General features: G+C 31.8%; 1 protein-coding gene across 1 annotated transcript in view; it reads right to left on the bottom strand.

The window, feature by feature from the left end:
* The window catches only part of LOC114331790 (regulating synaptic membrane exocytosis protein 2), a 421,091-nt gene that overhangs the window by 265,447 nt on the left and 130,320 nt on the right, over window positions 1–25,324 (bottom strand). The window lies entirely within an intron of this gene.

A 25,324-nucleotide genomic window follows, 5' to 3' on the forward strand; every position in this document is an offset into this window, starting at 1 on the left:
TAGTGAACCAAAACTTGGAGATAAGTAGATAATGACGTAACTAAGCAAAATCTCCAGGGGCGGAACGCTGTGTGGGGGACAAATGGGTGGCGGGCAGGGGTGAGTACAAAAATTATAAGGGATTTTTTGTGATGTTCGTAATTGAGATATTGCACCAAAACTTGGGTATAAGTAGATAATGGCGTAACTAAGCAAAATGTCCAGGAGTGGAACGCTGCCTGGGGGACAAAGGTGTGGCGGGCAAGGGTGAGTATAAAAATTATAAGGGGTTTTTGTGACCTTCGTGATCGAGATAGTGCATCAAAACTTAGAATGTCATGTACACCACTAATTCAACATATCCCCGTATAGTTTGTCCATATTACTTATCACGAGCAAAATCCGCTTCTATCTCTCCGACTATTTGCTTAGCTGGCAAATTGGCCCGCTACGCAGCACTGTCCGATATCCTGAGCTAGCCGCTCATAATGTGTTTATCATCCGTTAGAGATAGGTATTTCCAGATTATTAGGTGTTAGATCCGTTAGAGATAATTAGGTGTTTCCAGACTTTTGGTCCACTCTGTATATATCTAAACCAGACCAGGTCCATATATGTCATAAATGTTTTTATTAACGTTTCGACGTCCGAATCGGATGCCGTTGTAAAAATACAAAATATTAAAATATTATTATAAATAATGTTATTTTGTAATTTAATTTTTGTAAATTAGTGTTGAATGTATATTGAATTAGGTATCGTTATAAATTAGGCAGATAAAATTAAATTATTAGAAGCCTTTTTTGTATTACCAAGGAACAAAAGAAAATTTGTTTAGTTTGTATTTTAAGAATTATTTCCAAAGTCAAAATAAATGTATTATAACGAATAAGGTTATTTTGGACCTTCCCCTTATAACGGTTCCAACTCGAATGTGTTGGAATTTCAATGTGATGATGCGAGGGGTAAGGAGTATTCCAGAACTCACAATGCCATCGCGATGGGAACAAAGATGGACTTTTCTAGAACGTTATTATGTATATAGTGATGAGCGTGCTAATAATCTGAAAAATAATGCAAAAGATGGAACACATATTAAATTGTGAGATAAAGGGAAATGAAACTAGTAGAGTTGGGAAACTTAGCAATAAACCTATAAATTTACATTCTATTTATTGTTTCACACCTTTAGACGTATTGGACAAGTTTGGCAACTGTCACTGTGACAGTGACAGTTTTAGTTGACTTACTCCTCTGATACGTCTAAAGGGGGGAAGCAATAAATATAATGTAAATTTATAGGTTTTTATCACTAAATTTCCCAACTCTACTAGTTTCATTTCTTTTTACATCGCGACCTAATTATGGCAGTCAATGAGAGCAAGAGCAGGTTATTACCTCCGAATTCTATTTTACTGCATGAATTTTAATGAAATTTTAGGAATAGCCCGAAAATATCTCCTTATTCAAAGTCTACCCTATGCCGATGTGTGCTTTTGTCTTGGGGGCGGTTCCCACCCCTTCTCGGAGGTGGAAAATTTTTTGCTTAAATAACTATGGAAGTTGCTAGAAAACCTAATTCTAAGCAAAAACTGTTCTATATTTTTTTTTTCTAAAACTCAATACTTTTTGAGTTATTCGTGGTTGAAAATTGGCCATTTTCATTGAAATATCCTTTTCAAACGATTTTTTGCGAATACTTAAAAATAATGCATCTAACTAAAAAAATTATGTAAAACATTTTTGTAGCTCATAAAAAAACAAAGAGATTCGTTCCTTCTTCAATCTTCTAGTTATAACACAAAAAGAGATATGATAGGTAAAAAGAGTTTGTTTTTTTTTTGGTGCATGCTCAAATCAGTGTATTCAACTTGAAATAACAGAGAAACGGTCGATTTTAGGTGTATAATGCTACCAATACCCTTTATTGTGCTTGAAAAGTCCTTTCAAATAAGCAATACTAACTGTCGATTACATTCAAACTAAGCGAGATATGCTGCAAAAAATTGATGACTAACGAATTTTAAGAAAAAAATTGAGAAGTATATTTAACCCCTCATCCACAAGAATTTAAATGCATCGTTTTCCTTCTACAATATATGTTACTACAGTGTTATTTTTATGTTCAAAAAGTTGAGCGGGTTTAAAGTGAATGGTTTTTGTAAAAAATAAAGTCAAATTATAGAACGCATATTTAAATCTTATTAAAAATTTTCCTTTTTCTCCATTTAACTTGAAAATGATGTTAACTGTTGACCATGAAGAGATACTGTTACAAAAAATAAACTCTATCTAGAAGAAACCTACATTTTTGTATGGCATCTTTTTTTGGCATCTCTTATCATATTCGAGTTACATGGAGAAATAGGAAAATTTTTAAGAAAATTTAAAAATGCGCTCAATAATTTGATCTTATTTTTTTCAAAAACCATTCATTTTAAACCCGCCCAACTTTTTGAACATAAAAAGAACACTATAGTAAAATGTATTGTAGAAGGAAAACGATGCATTTAAATTCTTGTGGATGAGGGGTTAAATATACTTCTCATTTTTTTCTTAAAATACGTTAGTCATCAAATTTTTTACAGTTTATCTCGCATAGTTTGAATGTAATCGACATTTAATATTGCTTATTTTAAAGGTCTTTTCAAGCACAACAAAAGTTATCGGTAGCATTATACACCTAAAATTGACCGTTTCTCTGTTATTTCAAGTTAAATACACTGATTTGAGCATGCACCAAGAAAATAAGTTTTTTTCACTTACCATATCTCTTTTTATGTTATAACTAGAAGATTCATAAAGGAAAGAATCTCTTTGTTATTTTATAAGCTACAAAAATGTTTTATATGGTTTTTTTAGTTAGATGCATAGTTTTTGCGTTATTTTGCCGGTTATTAGCACGTTCATCACTGTATAAGCAACGTACGATTGTAGTTTTAGTTATTTGTTAAGATATATGGAAACTGAAAAGTTGTAAATAAATAGTCGTATAAATCCGAACCGTGAGTTTTATTTAATTATTAAGACGCTGCAGTATTTTCAATTTAACTTGTGGATCATTCCCATTAACCCGGGAGCAGTCGCGCCGTTAGCAAAAATCTAAAATTTTACCCTTTTTCGTGATAACTCGATGAACAATTTTGCAACATAATTTTCCACTTGTAAGAGCCTCGAGGAAGGGTGTAGTAATGCGTAAGTTTATTTTTTTAAATTTTATTTCTTCTTCCTCTTCTTCTTTTTGTGAAATTTATGGCTGTGGTGAGAACCAATTAGCCTTAATAATTGTTAGAAATAATATTTTTCTACAACCACTATTCAAAGTGCACTTTTCTGCACGGTTTTATGTTAGCAAACTTGATATTTTCTCACAGTATAAGATATTTGACATTAGTGTGCAGAAAAGTGACGTTTCTGTGCCGCAAAGTGACGTTTCTGTGCGGCAAAGTTCTTTTCTGCACAGTTGACTACCTCATTCTGAGTAACGTTATATTCTGTTTACATCCGTGGTTAAACTTTAGACAAATATATAACCTATAAGACAATTATTATATTTAACTATAGCATAGAAACTAAATTATGGATGTTACAACTGTTTTATTTTACAATTTTATTCTTATTAAACATTTTATAATTATCAAATAACCAATAAGGATTTAGCAACCTGTGCAAGAGACGTCGAATGAAGTAGGTTTTGTGTAAATCCGTGACTGCATAAATATAATGTCAATAATGTGTAATAATTGTTTAAATTTAAACAAATTAAGGCAGTGCATTAATTTTTTAACTGATTTCTGTGCAATTTATTTAGGTATAAGGAATTTAAATTGATTAGTAGGTATTAATTAAATACAGTTTAAAATTTATCACATAGGTACCTATTATAATTAATCGTCGTTTGGAAATTGTGATTTTTATTTTTAGGAAAAACTGTGCTTGTAGAAAAAGTATAGTGTGAAACACGTGCAGAAAGATAATTTCTCACTCGTTTGAATTGCGGCACTCGCTTGCGCTCGTACCGCAACTTTTCAAACTCGTGAGAAATTAATATCTTTCTGCACTTGTTGCACAATATACTATTCTAACATAACAAGTAAATAAAAATACTATAAAATAAAAATTTGTTGTAAATTCGAATTTATATTCGTGTTGTTAGATAAAATCTAACACGCGATATTTTTAGAACCGTATATTTCTACTTTTTTTATTTTTAGCAAGTTTGACATGCTAAATATTTGAAAATATAATTAAAAATATCAAAGATAAAATTAATTAGCACCAATTGATTGACTTTGACATATATACCTAATTTGATTAAAAAGATCAAAATATTAGTATCTAACATTAAACACAATTTTCAAATTTAGTTTAATTTACTTGAATACCAAACTCTATTTCTTTTGAAATCGCATTAAAAGAGGATGTTAAATAATATTAAAATGTATGTAGCAATAATTTTACTCCTCACAAATCAACATCCGATTATCCATCCAAGAGAAGAATAGAAAAACAATTGAAAACGGACAAATGCAAGAACGAGAGAAAAAATAGTGCGCAAGCTGCGTGTAGAGACACCTGCATGCTATATATACTTTTTTAAAACAAGAATGGTATAATGATGTCCACCACCCTAATATAGTATGTACGTAGGTACTTATTTAACTTATTTTAATTCTAATTCTACTATACAGAGTGAGTTTTATACATGTATGGAACGCCTCAATTATCGGCTTGCACGATTTTTATAGGTTTCAGTAAGTAAGGGTCTTGTCATGCGGCCGATATTATGGTGATATTTACTTTGTTGTCAGATCTTCCGTTTTCTAGAAATCTAGTGAACTTTCTTATTTCAAATGGAACACCCTGTATATTTTTCACAAACTATAATAATCAATTCTTTCGGCCCGGGTAGATTAATTTTTTTAATTGTTCGGAACAAGAAAGGTCTCTATAATTTTTCTCTAAAGTTGATCGTTTTCGAGTTATAAATAAATTAAAACTGAAAAAAAAACGAAATATGACGATTTTCAAGGCTCAAAAACATAAGTAAACATTTTTTTTTTAATTACTAAGTGTCTAATTTGGCATGTTTTATAGGCCTGGATCCCGCGTACCAAAAAAAGTTTATTAATAGCAAGCTGAAAATTTGTTAATAGCTTAACTGTGTCTAGTCGGACAAACTTTGATGTATGGGAACACTGGAACAGGGGAAGTTGAATGATTTTAATTGTCGAACGTGTCATCCTGACAAGTTTATGATTGTGAAAACTAGCAGGTTGTTTTTAAGTATATTCAATAGCAAACTTTATATAATATATGAAAAAATGTTTGTCCGACAAATATGTTGTGCATTTTAATAAGTCAGACACGTAGAACATGTCAAATGACAGGAATTATGTTTGCGGTAAATAGCAGTCTGATTTTTGCATGAGAGATTAATGAAAGGATAACTAATCAATTGGAAGTTCTGTCCGACCAAATACATGGGACGTTTTCGTAGCCTGACGTTCGAAACCTGTATACTGTTCCACAATAATTAAAACTTCCCCTGATCCAGTGTTCCCGTACATCAAAGTTTGTCCGACTAGACACCGTTAAGCTATTAACAAATTTTCAGCTTTCTGTTAATAAACTTTTATTTGGTACGCGGGATCCAGGCCTACTGTTCTAAAATATTGTTTTTTAATTTTTAATGAAGCGCTGATGAGAGGACGGGCTGCATTAACAACTAAAACACAATGTTTTAGAAAAAAAGATGCCAACATTTTCTAACCGCAACTGGTAGAAGAAGGTTGGAACTTAAGTTTAGGCACTTCGTAATTTCAATAATATTTTTTACTTACGTTTTTGAGCTTTAAAAATCGTAATTTTTCGTTTTTTTCAGTTTTAATTTGTTTATCACTCGAAAATGATCAACTTCAGAGAAAATAACAACAGACCTTTTTTGTTCCGAATAATTCAAAAAACCCAAAATAATATCTGCCCAGGAAAAAAACTTGATTTTTATAATTTGTTAAAAAAATTGTTTAAATAAATGTAGCAATAACTCCGAAATTATTTTATTTAGGTTATGTAGATTATATAAAAATAATCAGTATTGCTTATGAACTCCAAAACGCAAAAAAATATACAGGGTGTTCCATTTGAAATAAAAAAGTTCATTAAATTTTCAGAAGAACGCAAGATCTGGCAACAATGTACACTACCCTAATATCCGCCGTATCCCAAAGCCCTTTTAGACTGAGACGCTGGTGTCAGACACCGGTATCCGCCACCGGTGTTCAATTGCAGCAAAGCATTGTTGAGCCACTAAAATCAGCCAGACACTCGTAAGTGGCTCGTCTGTAGTCGTTCATTTAAAACAACGCTTTTCTGCCGGTGTCGGACACCGGTGTCTTGGTCTGAAAGGGTACTTACCTAGTAAAACTTATAAATATAAATCGTACAAACCGTTTTCGAGATAATTGAGGCGTTCCATATATAAAACTCACTCTGTATACCTATAACCATTTTGTGGGGTAGTACTAAATGAGAAATTTAATTAAAAATTCAATTGGAAGTTATTAAATGAGACTATATTATGTTATATGGGTTTAAATAATATAAATACATTTTATTTACTGATATCTCAATGATAAAAGTTGGATATTAATAATTCAAACACGTGTTTTATCCCAAAGGCTACTTGGAAACTGGAATACTTATTCTATATGATTCCAAGATATAATATTTCCAGAAAGTATTAATTTGCATAGAAACTTTGTTTCGAATGTTAGGTTGAATTATTTTGATTTTTTTAATATTAAACTTAAATTTTATAAAAATAAAATTATTTATTTTTATGTTTATGTGAGATTTTAAATAAGCAAATATAAAAAAAGACTTGACACTGTTACTTTAAAAAAAATTAAAAGTAGATGAGGATTTGATGAAAAATGTATAGAACAGAATATACAAGGCAATATAGAAACCATGTGCTGAATAGTCACACTAACATAGCTCTCATCACAATTGAGTAATCAGTTTTCAAATGAACTCAGAGAGGATGATACCAGAACTTATACTCACTGAATAAACTAATACCATATCATATTATCAAAAAACTATACATAACACTTAATTCGGCCAAGGAATGAAAACCAAATTCTACGAATGTTACAACTTGAAATAAGTCCTCAGCTTGAACTCATTAGGTTTGCTGAAGGTAAAATAGAGCGTAAAATAATAAGGATAGAATAGAGTAATAAAGCGTCTCTTATAAAAGGAGCATATAAAAGCTAAAGGGAAGAAACTAGTGGACTCCGTTTTCCATCCATCTATAATCAAGGTACAGTTAAAAATCAAATTTAAAAGTTGCCGGAAGATATCATAACAACAAATTGAGACAATCAAATTCATTTTAATAGGAGCAATAATTAACTCTAGGAATAGTTAAAACGATCGAAAACATCTACCAGAGCAAGACAATAAAAGTAAAAGTGGACGATGAATTAACTGACCCAATTGAAGCCGGCAATGGGACAAGACAGGGGGGTTCATTGAGTCCTTTATTGTGCAACCTGATCATGGACGAAATAATAAAAAACGTAAGAACTAAAAAAGGATACCAAATGGGACAAAAACAACTTAAAATAATCTGCTATGCGGACGAAGATGCAAATAGTATCTGCTATACTAATCTCTCAAAGTGAAGATGATTTACAACGTATGCTGCACCAATTCAACATAATCGCCAGAAAAGTTAACATGTTAATTTCCTCACAAAAGACAAAATGCATGGTTATAACAGCAGATCCAATAAGATGTAAATTGGAGCTGGAAGGTCAGATAATAGAACAAGTCATGGAGTTTAAATACCTAGGCATCACACTATCTAGCTACGAAAGGCTCGAAACACAAGTAGAAGATCAACTGAATAGAGCAAACAGAGCAGCAGGTTGCCTGAATGACACAATACGGAGGAATAAAAATATCGGAAAAGAAATGAAAGGCAGAATTTACAAAACAGTCATCAGACCAATAATGACATACGCGGCAGAAACACGACCCGACACAGAGAGGACAAAAAGATTGCTCGAAACAGCGGAGATGAAAAACCTTCGAAAAATCGATGGTAAGACTCTATGGGACAGAGCTAGAAGTACAGATATACGACGGAGATGCAAGGTGTATAACATTAATAACTGGGTAAGAAACAGAAGAATAGAACGGAATGACCACATAAGCCGAATAACAACAAATAAAATGGTCAGGACAGCAAGAGACGGTTCCCCAATAGGAAGACGATCAGTGGGAAGACCACGAAAACGATGGAACGACAACTTACTAGAGGCACATGGAAAAAACAGACAGTCATGTCTATACAAAAAGAAGAAGAAGAAGAAACTCATTTTAAGAAAATCCTAATCAAGATCGTAAGATAATGAGATAATGGATAAAATAACTAGATAATATCAACTGACAAAAAATATAGGTAGTGGGACTGAGTCTTCTTCTTCTCTGGTTTGGTGCAGAATGCAGCGTGTAGGCATTCATGCTGAATTATACGCAAGGATCCTTCTTCTGCTCTTTTTATTGTTGTAATGTTATGTGATATGTCGCACTAGTTTCTTATGTCTCTGAACCATGAGTGTCGATTGTGAGTGTCCTTTTCGATCTTCAATTTTTCCCATTAAAATGATTTTTAAAAGATTATATTTGTCGCCACTTAAAATATGTTCTACATATGAGACCTTTCTCTGTTAAACCATGTTTGAAAGCTCTCTTTCGGCATTAGTTTTTCTTGTGGCTTCTTTATTTGTAAAATGATCGATCATTGGAATTTTACTCAACCTTCTGAGACACCACATTTCAATAAAATGTCTCTCCAACATATTTAAATTTCTCAACTCTATAAGTTGGTTGCTTATTTTCAAATGTACTTGCATAAATGGGATTGTTTGGTGATTATCATTAATTTCGTTTTTGTGATGTTAATATTAAAACCATATTCCTCTTTCACTGTATTAATATTATCATGTATTTCTTCTATGTTGTCTGCTATGATAGCTGTATCATCGGCATATCGCAAATTATTTATGGGAATTCCATTTATTTTGATATATTTTTCATTATGTTGCTCAAGTTGAAAGATGTTTTCTACATAAATGTTAAACAGCAGAGGGAAGAGGATGCAGCCATGTCTCACGCCTCTACTTATTTTTACTTGTGTATACTTATAGACTGTTGGAGATCCTTCTGCCTATTGTTGTTTATTCTTATATATTCTTTATAAGTATTTATTCTTTACACTATTAACTAGTTCTGTAGTCTGTTCGATCGTATGTTCTTCGTTCGATTCATTTCTAATTCCAGTCACTTGCGTTTTGAACGTGGGTTGGACTCCCATCTTTGTATTAAGGTCTTTTAGCATACGTATATCGTATGATGTTGATTGCTTTTCCTGCACTCTTCTCTTTGACTCGGAACACTCCATCCAGTGGAACATAGTCCGTCTCCAAATCTGCTCCAGGATAAAGCCTAGAATTGTTTCGGAATTTCTAACTATTCCCTCCAGTCTGTCTTGAGGGTGTTTCCACATGTACCGGGTGTCTCAATAAGAATGGCTCTCGGCCATATCTCAGGAACCGTTTATAGTAGAGCTTTGAAATAACAATTTTTGTAACAAAAGTTCCCTCAGGAAAAGCCTGGAAATTATTTTCATAATTGTGGGTCCACCGCTAGAGGGCGTAATCGAATATCAAAAATAAAAAAATCTAAATTTTACAGAATTTTCCTAATGAAGGGGCACTGGAAATCTGATTATTGTATTCTTCATCAAATTCTGCGCATATTTGATTTAACAAGTTTAACTCTACCTTTGCAAATAAGAGGTGGGGGTGAGTGGGAACCTTGTTATGAAAAAAATGGCTGTAAGCCCGGTTCTGCTAAATCAAATTTTGAAAACTGGGTCTTGTTGAAGACAGATCTTTTTCTTCAATGTAAGCGTGATAATTTTGAACAATCCTAATAAGTAATAAGCCAGGTGGGAGGCGTTATTTAATTTTTTTCAGAAATCTAGTGTTCCTTGGAAAATATTAAATACAAACATGCATTTTAATACCATATTACAAAATTAGACAAAATTAGCAACAGAATAGCGAAAACCGCATGTCGAGATATCTCGAGAAACGTGTAAATTTTATACATAACTATTACTATCACCGGTAAACTAAGTTAATGAAAAGTAGTGTGCTGTGGAAAAAAACAAAATAACATTTTCCAGATGTCAACGTATAAAAATATAATTAATTAAAACAACAATATAAAGAGAAACAATACTATTAAAATTAAATATAACACAGAACAAAAAGAACTACTTAGTAACGACCTAAATATTCAAATTGTTGCCCATCGTACACTACTTTAGAATACATTATCCAGAGAATACTAAACGCCATTCAAAGCATATCGAGAGCAGAAATTGAGACTGCTGTTCAATCTACTCTTGAAAGAGTAAATGTTTGCAACGAAAATGATGGGCAAAAATTTGAACGTTTATGTCATCACTAAATAGTTGTTTTTATTTCTTTGTAATAGGGCTTTTCAACGCTTCTCATTTGTTTCGAGCCTCTGTCATATGCCGTATAATCCGTGTATAATATTAATATACGAGATATGAACGAGGCTCGAAACAAATGAGAAGCGTTGAAGAGACCTAATATACGTTGACAGCTGGAAAATGTTTCTTTGTTGTTTCCATAGCACACTACTTTTAATGAATTTCGTTTACCGGTGACAGTAACAGTTATGTTTTTAAATTTACACGTTTTGTAAGATATCTCGAGATAGAAAAAAGGTATTAACATGCGGTTTTCGCTACTCTGTTGCTAATTTTGTCTAATTTTGTAATATGGTATTAAAAATGCATGTTTGTATTTAATATTTTCCAAGGAACACTAGATTTCTGAAAAAAATTAAATAACGCCTTCTAGCTGGCATATTACTCAGTAAGTTGGTTCGAAATCATAACTTTTACATTGACGAAAAAGATCTGTCTTCAACAAGACCAAGTTTGCAAAATTTGATTAAGCAGAACCGGACTCACAGCCAGTTTTTCATAACAAGGTTCCCACTCACCCCCACCTCTTATTTCCAAAGGTAGACCTAAACTTGTCAAATCAAATATGCGTAAAATTTTATGAAGAATACGACGATCGGATTTCCAGTGCCCATTCATTAGGAAAATTTTGTAAAATTTAGATTATTTAATTTTTGATATTCAATTACGCCCTCTAGCGGTGGTCCCACAATTATGAAAATAATTTCCAGGCTTTTCCTGAGGCAACTTTTGTTATAAATTTTTTTATTTCAAAGCTCTACTATAAACGGTTCCTGAGATATGGCCGAGAGCCATTCTTATTGGGACACCCGGTACAGCTTTTGAGCTATATTTTTTGCTATTTGGTTATTTAGCAGTAAGTTTTCAAGACCATTCCCCACGTCTTCTGCATACATGGGAGTTTTCTGGGCATGTTTACTTCATTAGCTTCTTCCTTGTTAAAAGTTGCTTATTTCATTGGAAATGTTTTTTTATTACTACTTTTGCGTTGAAATCACCAACTATTATTACATAGTAAGCATTTGAATTAGTAATTTTATTTGCATTATCTTCGTAAAATATGTCCACTTCTTCATCGCTATGTGAACATATTGTAGCATAGGGCGAAATTATTTGAATGTTCTGTTTTGTTCAATTTTATAGTAACACTAGCTACTAGACGGACATTTTATACTATAATATAATATAGTATAGTATTCTTGGAATATTATAATATTTTCTTCCGACGATATTGATAGCCTGATCCAGATCCAGTCTGAATACTTTTAGCACCCTGCTTTCTTGGCCTACCCGGTTGTTATCAAAATAACCAGTGACTTTATAACTGCCGGAGACTGAGTGTCATACTTCTCTATTTTAAAAACTAATAATCTACATTTGAGTTGGGGTATATAGAAGATTTCTGAAAATATCATGGAGAGAACACGTCACAAACAACGAGGTTCTGAGAAAGATGAATAAAGAAATGGAAGTCTTAAATACAATCAAAACCAGATCATTGGAATATCTCGGACATATTACACGTGGAGAGAGATGCAACTTGCTCCAATTGATTATGCAGGGAAAGATTAAAGGAAAGAGAAGCATAGGAAGATGTACATCAAATGAACTTTTCAGAGCAGCCGTCTCCAAAGTCCGAATAGCTATGATGATTGCCGACCTCAGTCGCGGAGATGGCACTTGAAGGAGAAGAATATTCTACCACGAAAAGATTACGCAATAAATAAATAGGTAAAAAGCGCTGACCAAAATACAAAATACAAACACATTTCTCTTGGAGCGGAGTATTCGACAAGGAGAGACGATCTCTCCTAAACTATTCACCGCTTTACTGCAGAATGCTACAAGAAACAATAATATTGAAGTCAACATAAATGCGGAGTTTCTGAATAACTTATGGTTTGCAGACGAAATAGTCCTTATTGCAAACCGGATAGATCATGCCTGCCAACTTCTTCAAGACCTTCAGGGCTCTTGTACACGAGTTGGCCTTAAAATTAACTTTTCCAAAACACAATATGTGACCAACCTTGTACTGACCAAAAACATCTCAACTAATGGCACAAAAATTGAACAAGTGTATACCTATACATATCTGGGTCACGAAATTAAATTAGAAAGAGACAATCAAACAACAGATTTAAACAGGAGAGTAGGATTACCATGGGCAGTTTACAGAAAACTGAGGTAAGCCTTTAGATCAGATATTCCCATATACTTGAAAAGGAAGGTCTTTGATCAATGTGTACTTCCAGTTCTAACGAATTGATCAGAAAGATTGCCCCTTACCAAAAAAGTAATGAATAAAATACAAGTGGCACAAAGAACAAAGGAGAGGTCAACCCACAGATAGAGTTTCAAATAAAATAGGAGAAAAACTGATGTTACGGTTAAAGGAAGTTAAAAGAATTCTAACTCTGAAATGGAACTAGGAGGCATTTTGCCAGATTCAAAGATGAAAGATGGATCAAGAAAATTTTAGAATGGAGACGTAGACACGATGCTTATCGTCATCGATGACATTCTCCAAGGAGGAAGTCGGACGACATCAAACGCATCCAGCACAACTAGATTCAGGGTGCTCAAGATCGGATGCAATTATGGACGGAACTATACAGGGTGAGGCAGATAAAGGGCCTATTAGAAATATCTCGAGAACTAAAGGTAAGACAATCATGAAAATTGTAGTACAGGGGTTTTGAGGTATGAACTATTGAATGAAAATATTTTGGTCTCTTTGCTACTTCCGGTTATACCGGAAGTTGATTGTAACTTCGTTGTTTTAAATGGGACACTCTATATATTTTTACATTTTTAGATTCTGCTCGACGTCTTCTTTCTTAAAATATGAGGTTTTGTAATATTATACAGGGTAGTTTAAAAGATAATTACGGTTTTTTATAAATTTTGTAGCAAATTTCACACCCTGTAGAATTGTACTGATTTGATATCAAAAACTCCATTTATATTCAAGTGATTTTTAATATAATCTATTATTATTAAAAATTAATAATATAGCGAAATGTTTAATTTTAGTATACAGGGTTGGCCGAAACTCGGAATGGGTATTTTCTGAGTTTTCTTAAATAGAACACCCTGTATTTTTGTATTGTAATGAAAAAATATTTTATAGTACTTTTTTATTTCTTAAGCAGTCCCTATACCTAACTGCTTTAATTTGTAAGTTATTCGTAGATCTTTAAGCCAAACATTAATTGCAACAAAAATTACGTGAAATTTTATTAGTTTTGGCGTGAAAGTATTCAATCATAAATAATTTTTCAAAAATAAACACATATTAATCTCGACTGACCCTTAATTTATTAATACTGGTTGATATATCAAAATACCTACGTAGTTAAAATTGTTGGTGTGTTTAATATTAATAAAAACATACAATATTCTATCTAGTTGGCTATGACTTTGACACTAAATACTAAATATGCTTAAACATTTGCTTTGCTTAAAGATTCTACTATTTTTGAAGTTCCATTTGCTTTGCTACCATTACTAACATGAATTTTTCTAATGAGGAACTGATTCAGATGTTTTGTTTATTCTATGAGAGTATATTAAATAAAAATGTGCTACTAGCAATAATAATTTATCATCAGCAATTCCATGATAGACGACAACGAAAAAGATAAACTTTTCAAAATTTACTAGAGCTGTTTCAACGAGCTGGACATTTAGATTACGAGAAATCTGATCGAACGAAAACTATTGTAAATAATATAGAGTTAGTAAAACTATTGTAAATGAATTAAATGTTAGTGTCACTGAGAATCTGCATATTAGTATGAACGTTCTCGTAATCTAAGTGTCTAGTACGTCGAAACTATTCTAGTAAACTTTGAAAAGTTTCTCTTCTTGGTTGTCGTCTATCAGGGAGTTGCAGATGATAAATTCTTATTGCTAGTAGTACATTTTTGTTATATTCTCCTAGAACAAAAACTTTACTAATCAGTTCCCCATTACAAAAATTTATATTAGTAATGGTAACAAAGCAACTGGAACTATAAAAATAATATAATGTCTAATGTTTAATCAAGTTTAGTGTCAAAGCCATAGCCAACTAGGTAGAATATGGTTTGTTTTTATTAATATTTTATGCACCAACAATCTAAACAATGTAGGCATTTTGGTATCTCATCCAATATTAATAAATTAAGGATCATTCTTGATTCACATGTATTTATTTTCAAAAAATTATTTGTGATTGAATATTTTCACGGCAAACCTAATAAAATTTCACGAAATTTTTGTTGCAATTAATGTTTGGCTTAAAGAACTACGAATAACTTACAAATTAAAGCGGTTAGGTATAGGGAATGCTTAGGAAATAAAAAGACATATAAAGTATCATTTCATGACAATACTAAAATACCATTTTCCATTTCCATTTAAGGAAACTCAGAAAATACTCATTCCGAGTTTCGACCAACCCTGTATACTAAAATGAAACATTTCGCTATATTATTAATTTTTAATAATAATAGACTATAATAAAAATCACTGGAACATAAATGGAGGTTTTTGATATCAAATCAGTACAATCCTACAGGGTGTGAAGTTTGCTACAAAATTTATAAAAAACTGCAATTATCTTTTAAACTACCCTGTATAATATTACAAACCTCATATTTTAAGAAAGGAGACATCGAGCAGAATTCAAAAATGTAAAAATATACACTGTGTCCCATTTAAAAACAAGAAATTACAATCAACTTCCGGTATAACCGGAAGTAGCCAAGAAGAGACCAAAATATTTTCATTAAATAGTTCATACCTCAAAACCCCTGCATTCAAATTTTCATGATTCTCTTACCTTTAGTTCTCGAGATATTTCTAATAGGCCCTTTATCTGCCACACCCTATATACGGGAGTTCTGCGTTCAGCAGTAGACTCAAAACGGCTAATGATGATGATGGAGATGATGATGATAACAAACAAAATATTTTAAAATTGACTAAAAATTAGTTTAGAAATATATTTATAATAGTTAACTAAAATGTTTTCCATTCTGAATGAAGAACCTAGAGATAAAAAATAACTTTTATTTCTTAATGAAACGAAAAGAAAAACATGTTGCTTGTCTATAAATAGCTACGTACTTTTTTCTTTCCTTTTTATGGCCTTGGCATAGCCAATTGACCAAACTAGACTATTTTTTATAAATATGACATCATTTCATTCCTATTATAAAAAAGTTTGGAAATAAATAGAAAAAACCAAAAATGTTCACAACATTGAATCAAATTTTGTTGGCAGTTCGCTGGTCCTCACCGCTAGAAAATTTTTTATTCTCTCATCAAGAATGGCCTGTCGACTCAAATTATCTGTTAATTTTTCCCTTTGATGTAAGCCTGTAAATTGCAAAATTGACTTCAACTGGTAAGTACATAATATTAATAGAAATGTAACATCGTCAAGAAATTTTTGTTGGTATTCTAATTGATTTCATGACATCTCGTAACGCGACAGTTCGTTACTATACTTATTCGTAACGGTACAATTCGTAACGTCAACAATTTTTTTAGCAAATTAATATTACTGAATTTATACAAAAATGCATTTTACATACTTACTCTATTAAAATAATGGTACTTTTTTAAGACCACTTCCTTTTAAATATATTTCACACATAGTTTTGCATATATTCTTGTTAATATGACAACTAAATTTTTTTTTAATTTTTCATCTTGAATTATCACTTGAAAGTAGTAAAATTAAGTGTGAAAAATAATAAAACAAATAAAAACAGTTTAATAATATATTTACTATAATGATTAATACAATTTACGTTACTAGATTATATTTATTTTAAGACATAATTTTAAAAATTTATTTCTCAACGAAATATAAAATGTGTCAAAAAATGTTTATCCCGATACTGGTGTGTTTAATTGATAAACGTAATTTCAATTGTAACTGTAATAAATGTTGGTTTCCACGTTAACAAAAATAAATAAAAAGTATAAATAAATTTTGACGTTACGAATATGTATAGTTACGAATATTGCCGTTACGAATTGTCCGTTAATATAGATGGCGTTACGAACTGTCGCGTTGCGAGATGTCTTGTCACGATTCTAATTGCGTATTTGACTTTTATTAGTTATTGTTGTTACATTAAAGTAAGTCTAAGTAATGACTAACTGTTAATTAAAACTTTAAAAGATGATTCTACGAACAAGGGACAATCAGTCAGCAATAAAATCGATATATCCAGAATCTACTAATTGAGAAGTAGGTTTTGCAAAAGAAAAGTTTGGTATAAAAACGTTCTGCTTTTAATTCAGTATATCTTGCCTGAATTAAAATCAGTTTGTATGATTAATTGCGAAAAAATGGAAATTAAATAAAGAACAAAGCAATGATTCATATATTATTAAATATTATACTAATGACAATACAAACAAAACTCAATAAATGGGAAAACTGCAACAGATACACGCACTGATTAATAATCAGAACTGCAATATGAGAAAAATAAATAAATAAAAGCCCAAAATGCTATTCACGCAACCGAACTACAAATTTTCCGAGGTATTTCTTCTTCCAGCTGCTGATATACTCCTTTACATTTCTATGCGTTTCCCTCTTTTTATATCTAGATATTTCTTAAATATTTCTAATATCTAAGTTCCTTATTATGAACTTTAAAAAAATAAACCTGTAAATGCAGACGAATGTAAATGAACAAGTTAGAAGAATAACTACAAAAGAAATAAAAGAAGCCTTATTAGAATCAAAAACCAGGACCTAGCATCAGGACCTAGAAATATCCCCAAAGAAACTCTTTGAAATTTTGACCCCGATAGGCATAAGCGAAGCATATGTGCGAGCAATTCAAAATATGTATCAAAATCCGAAAAGCTGTATTTAACAGGGAAAATCTATGTCGAAACCATTCCCTGTTACAAAAGGTTTAAGGCAAGGGTGCTGCTTATCGCCAACACTATTTAAAATATACATCCAGAAAGCTCTGGAGCAATGGAGGAAAACAGTTGCTGGGATGGGAATAATGATTGAAGAAAACTGCTTAACAACTTTGTTTTTTGCTGACCAAGTAATTCTCGCCAACGATGAACATGATATGGATTATATGCTAAGAAAGTTACAGATCGAAATGAAAAATGGGGCCTATGTATGAACATGGAGAAAACGGAATATTTGAGAATAGGAGAGGAAACCGAAGATCCGGAATTAGAGTTAAGAAATATAAGGAAATGTAAGGAATATAGATATTTAAGAAGCATAATATCAGAAGAAGGAACTACAAAAAGAGACATACAGCATAGGATACAGCAAGGAAATAAATCAACTCGTATTTTAAATGGTCTACTATGGTCTAACAAGGTGAAGCTCAACACAAAGTTAACAATCTACAGAACCATTGTGGAACCTATTATAACTTATGGAACAGAGTGTTGGCAACTCACAGGAAAGGAAAGAAAAAATATAGAAGTAGTGGAAATGGATTACTTACGTAGAGCATGCAGAGTATCTAGGTTAGAACACATACCAAATGAGGAAATAGGACGACGGACAAAGAGTTTATATTCCACGGTTGACCATATAGACACAAAGAAATTGCTATGGTATGGTCATGTTATGAGGATGTCAGAGGAAAGATGGCCAAAAAGAGCATTAAATTACACACCCATAAATAGAAGAAGAAGAGGAAGGCCTACAGAAACATGGAAGAAAGGCATAGAACAGTCTTTGGCAGATAGAGCTATTGACGAAAAACGATGGCGAGCGAAATGTGGGATGCGGAGGAGACCGTAGGAACCCCACTACTTATATTATAAAAAATAAACCTTATAATAAATAGAAGATTACCACGAGAGGACAGAATATCGAAAGAAGTCCTAAAGTATGGAGTACCAGATAACTATTAAAGCTAATCCAAAAAATAATAGAACAAAACAGAATACGACAATAAATGAAAACAAGCATCCTAATACCTCTCTTCAAAAAGGGAGACAAATCGGTCCCGGAGAATTGCAGAGGAATTAATGTATTAAATACAACACTAAAATTAAGAACCAAAGTGATAATAAATAATTTAATGAAATTATAACACTAGCAAAAGAACAATGAGATTTTAGATGGGGCACCAATGCTATATTTATAATGAGACAAGTGCAAGAAAAATCATTAGAATACTAGAATACAACAAACCGGTATATTTATGTTTATCAAAGGATGTTAATTAATGCGAGATCACAGTACAAACATAGATACGGAAAAACATTGGCAAAGCTCGCAACATGGTATAAAGAATACACAAAATATATGAGATGATGCAATGCAATCGCAGACACGTGTTTCTGACTCGTTAGTCGTCATCAGTACGATATAGCCAAGTTTGAGAAGGTGAAATTTTAACTTGGGGAAGGATCACTACAGGAGCAAGTGCCCAATAGGGAACTTGCACGTAAAAATATTTTTGCATAAAATTGTTAATTTATGTTTAAAAATGATAAATTCAAAATATTACGTCTTAACAATTAATAGTGTACGTACAACAACTGATTACAATTCCGCGCCCGAAATTACCGTTTCAAACAACTTTAAAAGCGCGCGCTTGGGTCTGACGTCACCAACCATGATATTTACCACTGTTCTCGTTTGGCTACTGCCTAGTGCCAGCATTTTCATGCGTTCATAATATTATTTTTAGTTTAGGGAAATACATTTTTATTTTACAACATAGGTATCTCAAATGCCAAATTATATTATAAAGTTTGAACAAAATTAAATACCTACATTAATATCATATTTCTTAAAAAATGTAAGTACATAGATACTACTAAAAAATTACTTATAAAAAGAAAAAAAAAGAATGTTTTATTATAATATATAAATATATATTTAGTTTAAAATATGAATTTTATTCTCACATAAAGAAATAAAAATATTTTATGGATGAAACTTTATTTTATCAAATTTTTATTCCATTTATTTTTAATAATTATCAGATCCAAATAGATGCGGGAAAATATTTACACTCCAAAAGTCTTGTGCTATACTAATCAAACTGTCGATAAGATCTGCGTCCTATTCTATCTAAATATAAGTAAATTTTGAATAATTTTTAAAGTGTGTATCTGGTACGCAAAATCAACACTGTTTTTTCAAATGGAAACATTATTTGCAACTGTACTTTTGCATTGTACATTGTAACATTGGTTATTTGGTTGTCTATTGGTTATTAAATGTTCCAAATATATGTACTTCTGATCGTAATATTTTGTAATAAACAAAACTAAAACCTATAATTTATAAATATTTAATGCCTGGTTGCACCAACAGATCTTAAGCTCCAGCTTAGCTAAGCTCTACTTATAGATAGGGCCTCCTTGAGTATCACTTACGTTGCACCATAATTTTAGATTCTTACCTTATTATCAATTATATCTATTATTATATTATGGTATTCTTATCGTAATATATTATAATGATATTATATTAATTTTTATGATATTCTCGACTTAAGCTTAAGATCTGTTGGTGCAACCGGGCATTAAATTCATAACAAAGAAGAAAGAAAATAAAAATAACTTAAAAATAAACAAAACTTTTAGTAATAAAAGTCAGAGTAACTAAAAACTATTGTTATAAACAATTTAAACGTGTTTATTAATAATACTTATAATAGGTACCTACTTATTTGCATCCTCGCATTTCTCCAATAGAATAACTTTCACTGCTTTTTATAAAATTTGCCACCATGAAGACATCAACTACTGTAGATTGTCAGATTAACTTTTTGAAAAACCTAGTCAGTCATATACATTTAAAAACACTACCTTATAAAGTAGCACTCAAAATGATCAATTTCAGTTTGAAACTAAATATACTTATTATGGAACTATACGAGAACACAAATACCTTGGAATTTCCAATTAAATAATATGATTAAAATGGAATTAATACAATCCCCAAAACAACCTTTTTTTGAACTTTTATTTACGATCAACTTCTACATGAGAGTTCTAAGTAAATGTGAATGAATTTGTAAATAATTTCGAAATATCCTAGCGGCTTTGTTGTCGACTCATAAAAATCTAGCAGGTAGACGTGGGTGGTGACGTCAGACCCGTTTACGCGCCTCTGAAGAAATTTGAATTTTATAGCTTTTTCAATGTCTTGTAATAAGCCTATGGGTTAACAATATTTTTTTTTCTTGCAAGCATGCGTTTTATGATCATGTTACCTTATATTTTTTAATATTATTTTAATATTTAAAAATATATGCAAGTTCCCTATTGTGGCAAAAATGCTAGAAGACCCCGCTGGATTCAGGGCTACAACCAACACAGCCACACTAAGGAGCTACAGCCACCTGGGAAAAGGAACGCCAAGATGCCCAAAACATACAAGGATGTTAATTATTTTTTCCTTATCTATGTTTGTACTGTGATCTCGCATTAATCAACATCCTTTTATGTTTTGGGCATCTTGGCGTTCCTTTCCTCAGGTGGCTCTAGCTCCTTAGTGTGGCTGTGTTGGTTGTAGCCCTGAATCCAGCGGGGTCTTCTAGCATTTTTGCCACAATTGGGCACTTGCTCCTGTAGTGATCCTTCCCCAAGTTAAAATTTCACCTTCTCTAACTTGGCTATATCGTACTGATGACGATTAACGAGTCAGAAACACGTGTCTGCGATTGCATTGCATCATCTCATATATTTTGTGTATTCTTTATACCATGTTGCGAGCTTTGCCAATGTTTTTTCCTTATCTATGTTTATGTTTATCTATAGAAAATTTTAAGAGTTTCTTGGGTGGAGAAGATTCGAAACTCCACAATTAGTCCGTTCTTTAACGGTAAAATATTGCAAAATCTCTAAATTTTAAAGAACCGCTTGGATTGACATGAAATTTGGCATACACATAGCTAACAAGTCAAAGAAAAAAAGTGATATCGTGCCCATATGTGCTTTTGCCCTGGGGGTGTTTTTCACCCACTCTTGGGGATGAAAAAATATTCGTCCAAAGAAAGTCAGGAAATGGATAAACTGGCTAATTTTGAGTAACTTTTGTTCTATAGAGTTTTTTCACTAAGTCAATACTTTTCGAGTTATTTGGCAGTGAATATGTTCATTTTTTCAATAAAATAACCACGCTTTTAGACGGTTTTTCGCAAATTAATCAAATAGTAAGTATTTTGTCGAAAAAACATTCATAACAAAAATATAGCCTGTAAAAAATTTTAAAAAATGGTGTATATGTCACGTCTCTACACCTAGTAAAAGCAGAGTTATAGCTAATGAAAAATAGGTTCATATTCGTCAAATTCCAAATGGAATACTCTAACGTGAAATAACCAAAAATGAAGCACATTTCGGGGATAACTCATTACAACTGATTTAAAGTGTTTAAAAAAAGCTTTATTTTTGTTTTATAAAAAAAATTTCTAGCATCAAAATTAAACAAGTTACGCTCAAAAGAAAGTTAGTCCCTTTTGGTTTTGGTAAAAAAATCGAGAAAATCACCCCCTAATTAGTATCTGAAATGAACTTAATCGTTACGACTTCACAAGTTTCTTGACTCATGTATATATTTTTTATATGATCTGTAAGTTTCATCGGTTCAAAGTCCTTATTATTAAAAGGGCTGTAGTTAAAAGGGGTTGAACGAGTCACTGATCACGAATGTATGCAAAATTAGAAACACCAAATCTTAATCAATTTTTATCTAACAGAAAAACAAAAAAATACATGATATTCAGAAAAGCAAATCTGACTTTTTTTGGGTTTTCGAGATTTTTGGTATCTCTAACAGTTTTTAAGTTATTTTGAAAAAAAGCATATTTTTCAAAATTTAAATTTTTTAAAATTTTATTTTGAAACCAAATTTTTTCAAAAATAAGCACTTTAAATCGATGAAACTTACAGATCATATAAACACAACATAAGTAAAATAATTTGTGGAGCGGTAACGATTAATTTCATTTAAGTTGCTAATTAGAGGGTGGTCTTCCCGATTTTTTTTTGCAAAAACAAAAGGGACCAACTTTATTTTGAGCGTAACTTGCTTAAATTTAATGCTAGAAACTTTTTGTAAAAACAGAAATAAAGCTTTTTTTTAAACACTTTAAAAAAGTTATATTGGGTTTTCCCCAAAAGGTGCTTAATTTTTTGGATATTTCACGTCGAAATATTCTATTTGAAATTTGGTGAATATGAATCTATTTTTCATTGGCTATAACTTTGGTTCTACGAGATCCAGAGACCTAACGCGTACACCAATTTTTTACTTTTTTATAAGCTATATTTTTGCTAAGAACGTTTTTTTCGACAAAATACTTACTTTTTGAGTTATTTGCGAAAAACCGTCTAAAAATGTGGTTATTTTGTTGAAAAATGAACATATTCACTCGCAAATAACTCGAAAAGTGTTGACTTGGCGAAAAAGCTCTATAGAACAAAAGTTACTTAAAATTAGTCAGTTTACCTATTTCCGGACTTATTTTGGATATATATTTTTTCATCCCCAATAGGGGGTGAAAGTCACCCCCAGGGCAAAAGCACACATCGGCACAATATCACTTTTTTTCTTTGACATGTAAGCTATACGTATGCCAAATTTCAACCGTGGAAGAGTGGACTAAATACTAGAACGTCTCAGCAAGACTACTCAGATTACAAAAAGCATCAAGCAGAGAAAGCTGCAGTATTTAGGACATGTAATGAGAGGTCCCAAATATAGGTTGCTACAAAATATTATGCAAGGAAAAATAGCAGGCAAACGCAGTCCAGGACGAAGAAGAACTTCATGGTTAAAGAACTTGCGAGATTGGTATGGTGTTGATGCAAGCATGCTATTTAGGGTGGCAGTGAATAAAATTAAGATAGCTATGATGGTAACCAACGTTCTGAAAGAATATGGTACATAAAGAAGAAAGAAGAAGGACCTTAAGAAGGCACTAGACAGGATCAGATTAAAGGACGTTATCCACTTATTATGGGAGAAAGAGATACCTCTAGGAATATACAAAACGGTCGAAAATATTTACTAGAACAACACAATAAAAGTAAAAGTAAAAGATCTAACTGATTCAATTGAAGCTGGCAATGGGATAAGACAGGGTGATTTTCTGAGCTCTCGATTGTTCAACCTGAACATGGATGAACTAAGACAGAAAAAAGGATACCAAATGGGAGAACTTCTTATTCTTCTTCTTATTGCGCCATCTCCTTTCGAAGGTTGATGGTCCAAATGGCAATTATCGCTTTTAGAAACTTTTGCACAAAAGATTTTTGCGGATGAGCGTTCAAACCATCTCCTCAGGTTTTTCAGCAACGAGTTCTGGCATCTTCCTACCAATCTTTTGTCCTATACTGTACCTTCCAATATGATTTGAAGTAATTCATATTTTTCACCTCTTAACACATGACCCAAGTATTGTATTTTGTAATTTTGTTTACTTGGGCGCCGACGTACCTCATTGTTAGTAACTTTTGTATCCACCGAATTCTCAGTATCCGTCTGTATATAATCCATATCAAAGACATCTATTCTTTTTTCTGTTTCAGACTCCATTGTCCAACTCTCACAGCTATACAGCAAGACAGAAAAAAACGCAACATCTGATCATTCGGATTCGGTGTTTTCCTCGCTTGTTCGATTCTTGATAGGATTTCTTTTTTTGAGTTACACTGACTATTGACATTTGCTCTAAATATTTTATGGAATTACCTGCTCTATTATTTTCCCCTTGAGATACAAATATACGTTTAATACCGCATATACGTTTAATATACCGCATTAATTATATTGTTCGTTGCCTGCTATTAGAACGGTATCATCGGCGTACCTGATGTTGTCTATGCTGGTCCCGTTAATCTTGATTCCACCTTGGACCTCGTCCAATGAATAGACTCCGAATATAGATTAAATAATAGCGGTGATAAGATGCAACCCTCATTTTTTTTTTAATTTACACGTAAAGAAGATAAAAATACACGCAGTATCTTGACGATCTTACATTCTAATAGCTCTTTTAAACAAGTTTATATGTTACAGTTAAAAACTTGTTTTAAATATTTTTTAGGAAGGTAGGAAGTCATTAGTTTATGAAGTAATAAGTTTTGGTGCTACTGTAGTTTGCGGTCTACCTCGAGGGTGCGATATACCTGAAGGATTTGCACAAAATAATGATTCTGTACAAGTCTTTCGCAACAGTCTCTTTCTAGATATTGTGTTGGTGATAGTCAAGATTTAACTAATTTTTGTAAATCTACCAGGCCATTTTATTTTGAAAAGAGTGGTTAATATTTGCGCGACCCTGGGAAGAGATTACGGTATTATGAGCATAATAGTAAACAAACTAAATTTGCATAAAGTTTATGTATATTCCTAAATAAGTAGTAGTAATACGAGTATAAATGTTTATTAGTACTTAGTAATAAACATTTCACCTACAAAGATGCCTTTCATTATTGTGTGCAAACCCTTCTGAGAAAAGATTATTGTAATTAGCCGCACATGTATACAGTACCGACAAAAACAATCTTTACACTGTGAATAAAGCGCACAGGTCAGAAGAATTATTATTTTAATTTTACAAATTAATACTTTGTCATATCAATTTACTATTTAAGTTGGGAATAACCCACCGAATTGGTTTATTCTCAACTAAAATAGCAAGTTTATAAGGCAAATTAAATTATTAGATATTATTTAGTATTAATTTGAAAATTAAAATAATAATTCTTATGATTTATGCG

This window comes from Diabrotica virgifera, chromosome 4 (assembly GCF_917563875.1).
Source record: "Diabrotica virgifera virgifera chromosome 4, PGI_DIABVI_V3a".
Lineage (NCBI taxonomy): Eukaryota > Metazoa > Arthropoda > Insecta > Coleoptera > Chrysomelidae > Diabrotica > Diabrotica virgifera.